The sequence below is a fragment of the Ovis aries genome, chromosome 6, assembly GCF_016772045.2.
Source record: "Ovis aries strain OAR_USU_Benz2616 breed Rambouillet chromosome 6, ARS-UI_Ramb_v3.0, whole genome shotgun sequence".
Taxonomy (NCBI): domain Eukaryota; kingdom Metazoa; phylum Chordata; class Mammalia; order Artiodactyla; family Bovidae; genus Ovis; species Ovis aries.
In genome coordinates this window covers 17,757,940-17,768,354 of record NC_056059.1, presented here as the reverse complement: position 1 = coordinate 17,768,354, position 10,415 = coordinate 17,757,940, and the positions used below count along the sequence as shown (strand labels likewise).

The window sequence follows — 10,415 nt, the reverse complement described above, 5'->3', positions numbered from 1 at the left end:
AATCCCATGGATGGAGGAGCCTGGTGGGCTGCAGTCCATGGGATCGCTAAGAGTCGGACAGGACTGAGCAACTTCACTTTCACTTTTCACTTTCATGCATTGGAGAAGGAAATGGCAACCCACTCCAGTGTTCTTGCCTGGAGAATCCCAGGGACCGGGGAGCCTGGTGGGCTGCCGTCTATGGGGTCGCACAGAGTTGGATACGACTGAAGTGACTTAGCAGCACATATGGTTATATATAAATACGTATTTATATAGTTTTTATAATTATAAGTATATTGTATATTTATTATATTATTCATATAGTTATTATATATATTATTATTATATATAATAACACCATCATTATAAATGGTGCTATTCATTTACTTTTTACTTCTATTTATTTATTTGGCTACACCAGGCGTTGGTTGTGGCGCGTGGTCCTCGTTGCAGCATGGGGGACATTTAGTTGAGTCGTGTGAACTCAGTTGCAGCATGTGGGATCTAGTTCCCCAACCAGGGATTGAACCTGGATACCTGTGTGGGAAGCACAGAGTCTTAGCCACTGACCCACCTGGGAAGTCCTCAGAATGGCATTTTAGGAAGAGTCTGATGGCTGCAGGCTATGGAATGGAATGGAGGACCAGGTCTGGAGGCAGGATGCTTGTTGGGGAGCTGCCTTAGGGTCTAGGTGGGGGGAGGCACCTGGGACAGGGTAGTAACAACAGGGTAGAGAGACCTGGTCCATCCTCAGTCCTGCCGCTCTGGGGAGAACTCCATGTCTTCAGCCTAAAGTCTTCTTTCCCATGTCAATTTCACTGTGACTGTTTTTCTGGCTCAGCTGTTGCAGTGAGGGGTATTACTTGTCCTCCAGAAACTCCCTCCAGCATCCTGCCACAGCAACAGGCACTGGAAGAGAGTTTACCAGCTTAGCTGGTTTGGCTGTTGATTGTTTCCCACAAAGAAAACAATTCTTAATCAAATATAACTTGAGGCTCCGTGTCATTTTTTTTACACACTGCCACCTGGAGCTGCCCTCAGATATGTCTTATGACCACAGGGCTGCCAAGATGATTAGGACTGCAGTTTTCCATCTAGAAAGTTAATATTTACCTCGCCAGGAGGAGAAATGCAACTGCTTCTTCATATAATAAAATAATGATTTACAAACTTCTTCACCACCTGACCGTACTCTATCCAACTATTTATGAACAATTCCTCAGAGTTGACTTAGATATTGGGCAGTGGGGAGGATAAATTAGCTCTGTCATGGAAGCCCGACCCACCCTAATCACCTAATCCACCATCAGAGTTCTCATACAGAGGTGATCTCATACAGAGGTTGTGAGTTGTGATAAGATAACCCTTCATGTGTGCATGCTCAGCTGTGTCCAGCTCTTTGCAAGTCCCTGGACATAACCTGAAAGGGTCTTCTGTCCATGAGATTCTGCAGGCAAGAGTACTGGAGTGGGTTGCCATTTCCTCCTCCAGGGGATCTTCCCGACCCAGGAATCGAACTCTGGTCTTCTGTGTTGACTGGTGGATTCTTTTTTTTTTTTTTTTCCAAATTGTTGTGTTTATTTATTTATTTAAAAAAATTTTATTTTTACTTTATTTTGCTTTACAATACTGTATTGGTTTTGCCATACATTGACATGAATCAGCCACGGGTGTACATGAGTTCCCAATCCTGAACCCCCTCCCACCTCCCTCCCCATATCATCTCTCTGGATTCTTTACCATTGAGTCACCGGAGAAGCCTAAGATGAGTGAGCAGTAAATAGCTAATCAAATGAAGAAGTGCCATTGTAGAGGTCATTGGCATCACTGTGTTTCTCCTAAAGTATTATGGTACTTGGGTAACAGGTTAGTTTTATGGTTTGTTTTTGTTTCTGTTGTCATCTTTGCTAACTAGAAGCCCTGACTGGCATAGCCTCAAGCAAAATTGGGATTTCAGTGGTAAAGAATCCAACTGTCAGTGCAGGAGACAAAACAGGCATGGTTTTAATTCCTGGGTCAGGAAGACCCCCTGGAGTAGAAAACGGCAACCCACTCCAGTGTTCTTGCTTGGGAAATCCCATGGGCAGAGAAGCCTTGTAGGCTGGACTCCATGGGGGTCACACAAAAAAATCAGACATGACCTAGCAACTAAACAGTAAGCACAATTGTAAGAGTGGTGAATTTTCCACTTTTTCCCACTCTTTGCTTTCCTAACCTTCAATGCCTTCACCTGACACTCTCTCGAAAGCAAGAAAATGGGTTAACTAATTTACAATAAGACTTTAGTATGTATGTCTCAGTATAAGGTGAAACCCAATCCCAGGGAAGCAAAGGTGATCTCAGACTAAGGGAGCCTGAGAAATTTGCTAAAAAACATGGATTTAGGGTCATGAGGATATAGAAGGAAGTGTAAGCCTGAATCAGTTCAACTGAATTGTTTTTATTCCATTGCTAAACCATGTCTGGCTCTTTGCAACCCCATGAACAGTGGCACACAAGCCAGGCTCCTCCATCGTTCACCATCTCCTGGAGTTTGCTCAAATGCATATCCAAGTTCAATTGAGATCAATGTCCAGTCTGAGAGCCATGAACCTCTAATCTTCCTCCCCTCCTCCCTTCTGGTCATGCCCTGTGTAACTTTAACTTCTAACTCCACAAACTATCCAACTTCCTAACTTCAAATCTTTAACCACTATAATGAAACAGGAGGAAGGCAGGCAGGGCACAACCTTTGAAAGAATGACATAGCCCAAGGACACAACACAAACTGATGGGAACCAAATAGGTCCAGGATGGCGGACAAGTCAACTTCGTTAGATGTTGAGGCTCAGTTCAGCTCAGTTCAGTTGCTCAGTTATGTCCGACTCTTTGCGACCCCATGAACTGCAGCACTCCAGGCCTCCCTGTCCATTACCAACTCCTAGAGTTTACTCAAACTCATGTCCATTGAGTCGGTGGTGCCATCCAACCATCTCATGCTCATTATAACACATCAGCAAGCTAAGCAACACATCCATAGGCTGGCACCATGACCATTCCAAGGCTGACCATCAAAGATCAAAAGGTGGGTACTGGCCCAACTCCTGGAAATCTTCGCCACTTCCCCAAAATAGTTGGAATAATCCTCCCGCTTATTAGCTAGTGAAATTACCCAGCCTGTAAAAGCTAACCACACTGCATCTCAAGGGCACTCTTGCCTTCTGAGATAGCCCATGCTCTGTTTGTAGAGTGTGCTGTTGTTGTGTAGTCACTAAGTTGTATCCCACTCTTTAGTGATCTCATGGACTGTAGCCCACCAGGCTCCTCGGTTCATGGAATTTTGTAGGCAAGAATACTGGAGCTGGTTGCCATGCCCTCCTCCAGGGGATCTTCCTGACCCAGGGACTGAACCTGTGTCGCCTGCCTTGAAGGCGAATTCTTTACCACTGCGTGCCACCTGGAAAGTCTGTAGAGTGTGTTTCTCTGTAAATAAATCCACTTCTTATCCATTACTTTGTCTCTCACAGAATTCTTCCTGTGATGAGACATCAAAACCTGAGCTTCATTAGGTCTTGAAACCAGGTGTGTTTTCTCAGTTGGAAGACCATGGGTTTTGGTCGGATTCAAGCCCCAATCTGAGGTCAATGGTTTCAATACTGTAGGATGCTTCACACCATGGTACTTATGCAGAAAGTTCCTTGGCCAGAAATACTTTAATCATATCACTTGGACTGTGCCCACTCCAAAATAATAAGCATATATATAAATCCCTCTCTGAGAACAGTGGTCTTCCAGCTTTGTGCATGCATACTTCAGTCACTTCATCGTGTCTAACTCTTTGTGACCCCATGAACTGTAGCCTGCCAGGCTCTTTTGTCTATGGGGATTCTCCAGGCAAGAATACTGGCATGGGATGCCATTTCCTCCTCCAGGGATTATTCCTGACCCAGGGATCAAACCCACATCTCCTGCATTGGCAGGCAGATTCCTTATAACTCAGCCACCTGGGAAGCCTAGCTTTAGAACCTCTCTAGTATAACCTGAATTCCATTCACTGAACTGAATTCATTAGGTTTCTCCTTTATGCTAGAAAGTACTCTAGACCAGATGTTGTCATGTTTGACTGTAGACTGGAATCATTCATAGACCTTTAAAAATACCATGTTTGGAAGCCACCAAAAGATTCTAATTTAACTGATTCAAGGTCCATCAGGAATTTCTAAAGCTCTCCAAGTGATTCCAATCCACAGATAAGCGCCTTTGATCCAAGTACAGGAGATACAGAGATGAACAAGACAAATAAGACAGAACTCTAACAAGTTCAAATTCTATCCCTCCTTCAATTATCAGCTGCTGAAACTCTCTTGCTAGCTTATCTTTTCTACTATTCTTGCTCTTCCAGATCCTGGTCCTAGATAAAACCATCTAACACTGCCTCTTCTCAAGCACCCAGGTGTCCTGGTGCAGCTGTGTGGAACATAACTCTGATTAGCTTCATCATAGATTTATGTCTCCACTCTCAGTCTGGCCCTCAACATTGGCAATTTTTTTACTTATCTTTTGGCAGTCTCATTTCTGATAGTGGATATTTCAAATCTTTATTTTCCTCGTAAAACCCCATATCAAGATCCTACCTCTTTCACTCTCAGCAGGTGATTCAACCTCTTTTTTAACAAAGAAAATAGTAGCCAGAGTCGTGAACTCCCTCAGCATCCCTCCTTCCCACCTTGATAGTGCAATCCTTTTCTCCCTCTTGTATCTATAACTTCTCTCTACAGCCAGATCCTTCTCTGTTATCTGTGACTGTCCTCAAGCATCTGCCTATTAATCCTCCTTGGAATCAGTCTATTTGCTCTCTCTCCCTTCGCTCACTGACCTGTATGTCAGTGAAAGCAATTCTCTACGCGCACAGCCTCCACCTCCGCTTCTCCACTTCCTCCTCCTGAACTGCTGCTTGGCTTGCTCTTCTATCAGTCTTCTATCACTTGGGGCTCCCCTTGTAGCTCAGTCGGTAAAGAATCTGCCTGCAGGGCAGGAAACCCGGGTTCTGATCCCTGGGTTGGAAAGATCCCCCTGGAGAAGGAAATGGCAACCCACTCCAGCATCCTTGCCTGGAAAATCTCATGGACTGAGGACGGAGGAGCCTGGTGGGCAGCAGTCCATTGGGTTACAAAGAGTTGGGCACGACTGAGGGACTAACACTTAACACTTAATCTATCGCTCTATGGCAGTTCTTTCCAAATTTTCCATGTCATGGCAAACAGAGAAAATCCCCATATTTGTTTGGTATCCTGAGCACAGCATCAAGATCACTCTAGCTCCTCCTGGCGCTCACGGGGCTTGGTTCTCAGCTCACCTGCGTTGTTCATGCCTCACTAACCTGCCTTGGCATACCAGACGGGAGACTTTGCAACACTGAAGCTGCTTTGGCAAAGGACACCAGTGACCTCACTGACAAATGTCCACAGTGTCCGCTTCTCTGTCCTCGTCTGCTCTACAGCACTTTATTGATCATGGAGATTCTATTTAAAATGACCAAGATAGTGCGGAGCTGGAGGTCAGGAAGTAGGCTGGAGATGAGAAGAGCAGCTTGCTTTCCTTTCGCTGCTTTGTTGACCAAAGCCCAGTTGTTTAGGAGAATCAACAGGCAATGCTTGGGACCACAACTAGAGAGTAGCCCCTACTCGCCGCAACTAGAGAAAGCCTGCGTGCTGCAACAAAGACCCAGCACAGCCAACATTTTAAAAATAAATAAAATCATTAAAAAATAAATAAAAGCAGGCAGTGCTTTGGAATCCAAAGTCAGATTATGTGCTGTGTGGCATGTAGATCTCAGTTCCCCATCCAGGGATTAATCCTGTGCCCCCTGCAATGAAAATGTGGGGTCTTAACGCTGGACCACCAGGGAAGCCCTTGGGGCCCCAGAGTCTTAACTGAGTAAGCAATTGGTAAACTGAGGCACTCAAGAATCATTTTGTGTACTACTGTACCCCTAGGATGCTTTCACAAATCAATTCTAATTAATCAAGGTCCTGAGCATGGACTATCTGCATCTTTCTGAGGAGAGGTCATTTAGGGAGTCCTTGCATTCCTAAACCTCAGGGCGGTTTCTGTTGTGTGTGTGGCTTAAGTTGGGATTGTCCATGGCATCCATGCCTAACTGCTTATCGTACTTTCACGTTGGCTCATCTTATACCAGTTGGCCCTTACTATTAAGGTAAAGTTTGGCCTGACAAAAGAGCATGTTCCCACCAAAAAAGCAGGGGTAAAATGTGAACAACCTGGCGACATTTAAGCTGTATGGTAGTTGGCGTGGTGGGAGGACTTTGGGAGACTGACTGGTTAAGTTAGATTCTCAGGTCATTTGTTTCTTCAGTTTGCCCAGTTATGCCTCTTTCCAACCAGGTGGAGGATGCTGGAGTTCATTGCCTTAGAAATAACTTATCATAAACCTGCCTGTGCAGACTCCCAAAGCTTTGTAGGGATCTGAGCTTGCGATTCTGTTTGCCTTCCCAGATACAATCTCACTCATCTCAGCTCTGTTGGCTGCCCCTGGACACTAAACCGTTCCCAACAGCATCATCTGGGCTTCATCATCCTTCAGCTTCGGGTTGGGGTCAGTCACGGGCAGGTCATCTGAGGAAGGGAGCAGAGAGAGGTCAGGATCTTTGCTTTCCCCTCTCTGAGTGGTTACCTTCCTCCCCTGAAGGACTTGGCTCCCTCCAGGCAGCCCCTTTCACAGAGCTGTCTTTTCTCTGGTGCTGGAAACATCTTTCCTTTTCTTCCCCCTTCAGCCCCGGAGTTGGTAATGATTTCCCAGAGCCCTTCGGGGCTTCATCATGTCTTGTTCTATCTTTGTACTGGCCTGACTATAGGAAGATCCCCTGGTGGCTCAGACGGTAAACAAAAAAATCCACCCGCAATGCGGGAGACCTGGGTTCAATCCCTGGATTGAGAAGATCCCCTGGAAAGGAGAAAGGCCACCCACTCTAGTATTCTTGCCTGGAGAATTCCATGGATTGTATAGTTCATGGGGTCACCGAAAGTTGGACACGACAACGAATTTCACATTTTTCTTTTCTTTCTCTGACTATAACATTTCTAACTAGTCCCTTCATTAAACTCTTTGTAGTTAAACATTTTGGGGTACATCATCTTTTTTCCTGCCAAGATCCTGCCAACTACAAATTGGTGCTTGCCAAGGATATTTGCCATCTGCCTCTGCAGCAATTGAATCCTGTGCCGCTGCAGCTGCTCACCTTCGACACGCCCTGAAAAGGAGTTCAGGGCGGAGAGTGAGGCACTCTGTGTGCCAGGGAAACTGGTGGAACAGGTCCTTAGATGGTTAGATATTTTCAGGAACTGATTTCATAATCCAACCCTTCCATCTCTTCATATCTAGAAAAGCACTAAAGCATGGTGACATCAGCTCTTTGTGACTAGCAGGAAACCTGTAAAATGAGTGCTTGATTGCATTGAACAGCCCCCATCACCGAAGTCTTATATGTTGACCTTCCCCCACTACCTTTTTGGAGCAGTCGCTCAGAGCTCCCTGAGGTGCTGTCTCCTGGGCTGCAGTCCTCTTTTTGCCCCAGATAAAACTTAACTCACAGCTCTCATGCTAAGTCTCTTCAGTCGTGTCCGACTCTGTGAGCCTATGGACTGTAGCCCGCCAGGCTCCTCTGTCTGGGGGATTCTCTAGGCGAGAATACTGGAGTGGGTGGCCGTGCCCGCCTCCAGGGGATCTTCCTGACCCAGGGATGGAACCCACATCTGCGTCTCCCGCATTGGCAGGCAGTTCTTTACCGATGACACCACCTGGGAAGTCCCACAACTCTCACGTTGTGTATCTGGTTTTTAGCTGACAACCCTGACTGTATGATGACATGTATGACATGAACCGTATGTCTACGGGTCAGCATTTCAGTGAATATAATTACTGCTGTTATTTTACGTTTTTCCTCTTGATTTTTCCTATTAATTTAGTTATCTATGACTTTAATTCCCTAGCATGTTTCAAAGGGTATTTGAAATCTCCTAGAGATGGAGGGGCATTGGAAAGCCAGAAGCTGTTGGCACTGGTAGATACAGTCCAATTAAAGTGGGTCCTAAATAGCACGGCAGCTTCCCAGGTAGCTTAGCAGTAAAGAATCCGTCTGCCAATGCAGGAGACAAGAGTCCAATCCCTGGCTTGGGAAGATCCCATGGAGAAGAAAATGGCAACCGACTCCAGTATTCTCGCCTGGGAAATCCCACGGACAGAGGAGCCTTACAGACTACAGTCCACTGGGTCATGAAGAGTCAGACACGACTGAGTGACTGAGCACACAGGCAAACATCACGGCATGTCACCCATGAGTTGAAAACCTTCAAAAACAAATGTGAAATAAGCATATTAAGATTTAAGTTGCTTCCAGGTGAAATAGCACATTTTGATAAATTTAACTCTAATGTGTTTACCCTCTTTTCCCAACGGTATTGAGAACATTTTGAAACAAGCACAATAGAGGCTATACTTTTGTCCCTCTTATAAAACTCAGTCTTTTTTCTGTAGTAAATACCGCAGTACTACATGGTCTACAGTTGGTTGAGCCTGCAGATACTAGGAACCTAGGAAATAGAGGGCCGACTACCAACTGTAGTTGGATTTTCTAAATACGTATTTATTGATTTTCTTGGCTGCACCTGTCTTAGCTGCATCACATGGGACCTTCGATTTTCACTGCCGCGTGTGGGATCTTTGGCTGTGGCATTCAGACTCTTGGTTGTGGCATGGGGGATCTAGTTCCCTGACCTGGGATCAAGCCCAGGCCCCCTGCATGGGTAGCACTGAGTCTTAGGCCCACCAGAGAAGTCACTGTACTTGGATTTTCAACTGTAGGGAGGGTTGACCTCCCTAACCCTCTAACTGTCTCAACTGTGTAATGAAGGAAACCAGACTAGACGAAGAGAGAGTGAAAAGAAGGACACAATTAATTTATGAGACCTAGCTTAGCAAGTGCAAGGGCAGCAGAGAATGAAGAATACTAGCGTGTGTGGGTAGGGGTGATAAGGACAAGAAATTAAATGGCAAACAATGTTTTAACGTCACAAAAGGAAACAGAAAATGGTTTTTAGAAACTATTATAAGCATTTACTTTCTTCTGAATCTTAAAGCATTTGATATTAAATACTGAGCACAGACTAAGGAGCCATCATGATTTAAGAGACGGTTTTAAAGAGATAATAAATGAGTTAATGATATGAAAGTACTCTGGATTCTTTTCAACAGCAACATTAGTATAAAAGCAAGATGTTAAGTCATGTTAAATTTATAGATTGCACATATGATATATACTCTGATGGCCACTATCTGAGAACACACCTAAGATTAGAAGGGTTCAAGAAACTGGGAGGCCAAAGATTTTTGCCTATGATTGCTCATCTTCTTCCTCTCTTTCTCCCTGATAATATTAACTACTAGAAAGTTGTAAAGATGATGACTGATATGGTATATATTACATGTCTGAATACCTTCATACAGAAAGCACAAAGTAGAGTTATTACTGCCCCCCCCCCACTTCCTTAAAGAAAAGGCTTGCATAAACAGGCAGACTTTGTACCTTTCTTGCTTCCCTGATAGCTCGGTTTTTAAAGGATCTGCCTGCAATTCAGGAGACCCTAGTTCGGTTCCTGGTTCTCCGCTGGAGAAGGAATAGGCTACCCACTCTAGTATTCTTGGGCTTCCTTTGTGGCCCAGCTGGTGAAGAATCTGCCTGCAATGCGGGAGACCTGGGTGTGATCCCTCGGTTGAGAAGATCCCCTGGAGAAGGGAAAGGCTACTCACTCCAGTATTCTGGCCTGGAGAATTCCATGGACTGTATAGGGGTATGGGGTCATGTATAGGGGTATGGCACCCCACTCCAGTACTCTTGCTTGGAAAATCCCATGGACAGAGGAGCCTGGTAGGCTGCAGTCCATGGGGTCGCGAAGTCAGACACGACTGAGCAACTTCACTTTCACTTTTCACTCTCATGCATTGGAGAAGGAAATGGCAACCCACTCTGGTGTTCTTGCTTGGAGAATCCCAGGAACAGAAGAGCCTGGTAGGCTGCCATCTCTGGGGTCGCACAGAGTCGGACACGACTGAAGTGACTTAGCAGCATAGGGGTATAGGTCTGTATGGGGTCACAGAGAGTCAGACGTGACTGAGCGACTTTGACTCTCACTTTCATTAAACATTTTAGTTTGAGCTACCAGATGAAAAGTCAGGGCTGTGTAGAGTTACCATGTCCTTCAGCAATATCATCCTCCTTCACATTTTAAATTGGGGGAAATGTGTGTTTTAATTTGCAATGCAAGTCCCATTCATTTTAATCATTTTCAGTGCCCTAATAAACTCTATGGAGGAAGATGCGTGTGTGTGTGTGTGTGTGTGTGTGTGTGTGTGTGTGTGTGTGCACATTCTAACTGGG

General features: G+C 45.2%; 1 long non-coding RNA gene across 1 annotated transcript; it reads right to left on the bottom strand.

Annotated features, from left to right (window-relative positions):
* Window positions 1–360: 360 nt before the first annotated feature.
* Window positions 361–924, bottom strand: LOC132659979 (uncharacterized). Its single transcript, XR_009601110.1, has 2 exons — window positions 722–924; window positions 361–519 (listed from the first exon to the last, which is right to left on the bottom strand). It is a non-coding gene; the product is annotated as an uncharacterized LOC132659979 (long non-coding RNA).
* Window positions 925–10,415: the final 9,491 nt, after the last annotated feature.